General features: G+C 63.3%; 1 protein-coding gene across 1 annotated transcript in view; it reads right to left on the bottom strand.

The window, feature by feature from the left end:
• Window positions 1–727, bottom strand: part of LOXL3 (lysyl oxidase like 3) — a 16,692-nt gene extending 15,965 nt beyond the window's left edge. Inside the window, exon 1 of the mRNA XM_006759994.2 lies at window positions 631–727. The gene's annotated coding sequence lies outside the window, so the exon portion shown is untranslated. The remainder of the gene's footprint in view (window positions 1–630) is intronic.
• Window positions 728–941: the final 214 nt, after the last annotated feature.

Raw genomic sequence — 941 nt, 5'->3', positions numbered from 1 at the left:
GAGAGGGCAGAAGCTGGAGTCCACGGAGACCCCACTGCACGCCCTACCCAGCGCACAGTCTCAAGTGCCCTGCCGGGTCAAGGGGCCCAGGAGGGCCAGGCCTCAAGCTGGGTGGGTGGGTGGGGGGGCTGGAGTGGGGTTGTCCAAGTCTCCTGCCAACATCGCCACCCCCACCACTGTCACCGGGCAACCGGAGGCGGGGGCACCATTCATCCTCTCAGCCAAGGCCTTTCCTCTGTCTGGGCTGAGAACAGCTCCCATACTGCGCAGGGGAGGGGCTGGGGGCGCCCAACATGCTTCCCCAGACTCAGACAAACGACCCAACAGGACAGCTTTTTTTTCTGGGGACAGTTAGGCTTGGGGGCTCAGGGGTAGGGCCTCACAGAGGTGTCCCCAGCCTTAGGACCCTCCCAGCTGCCCTATTTGGAAAACCCTGCCCCCTCCCTCTCTCCCCCCGCCTCCGAATATCTGCCTCCTCTCTCCAATCTTCTTCTCTTACTCTTCTTTGACAATAATAAAACCTCCAGCTGGTTGGCTTCCCCTGGCCGCATCACCCCTTTGCCCTGGACCCTCCACCATCATCTCCATCCGCAACTCCCCTTCCTCCTGCGGGCAGCGTGACCCCCTTACCTTGGGCTGAGCGGGGGCCCTAGACGCCGGGAGAAGAGTCCTGGTCCTGGAGATCAGTCCTAGGACTTCCCCAAAAAAGTGCTCGGCCAGGGGAGACTGGACCCCCGCCCTCTCCCCCCTCTCTTTTTGTCCCTCCCACGTCCCCTTGAGCCCTCCCACATTCCGCCCTCTCCCTGAATTCCTCCCCAGCCAGGTCCCTCCTCTAGGGCCTCCCCTCCCCGGTGGAGCTAGCTGGCCACTGTTGCTCCACCTCCCCACCCCTGTCCCGCCCCTCCGGGCCGGCTCAATGAAGCTTTCTTTTCCCTCGGGCT

The sequence above is a fragment of the Myotis davidii genome, unplaced genomic scaffold (assembly GCF_000327345.1).
Source record: "Myotis davidii unplaced genomic scaffold, ASM32734v1 scaffold1477, whole genome shotgun sequence".
Taxonomy (NCBI): Eukaryota; Metazoa; Chordata; class Mammalia; order Chiroptera; family Vespertilionidae; genus Myotis; species Myotis davidii.
The sequence above is the reverse complement of the archived record's forward strand: the minus strand, read 5'-3'. Positions and strand labels throughout refer to the sequence as shown.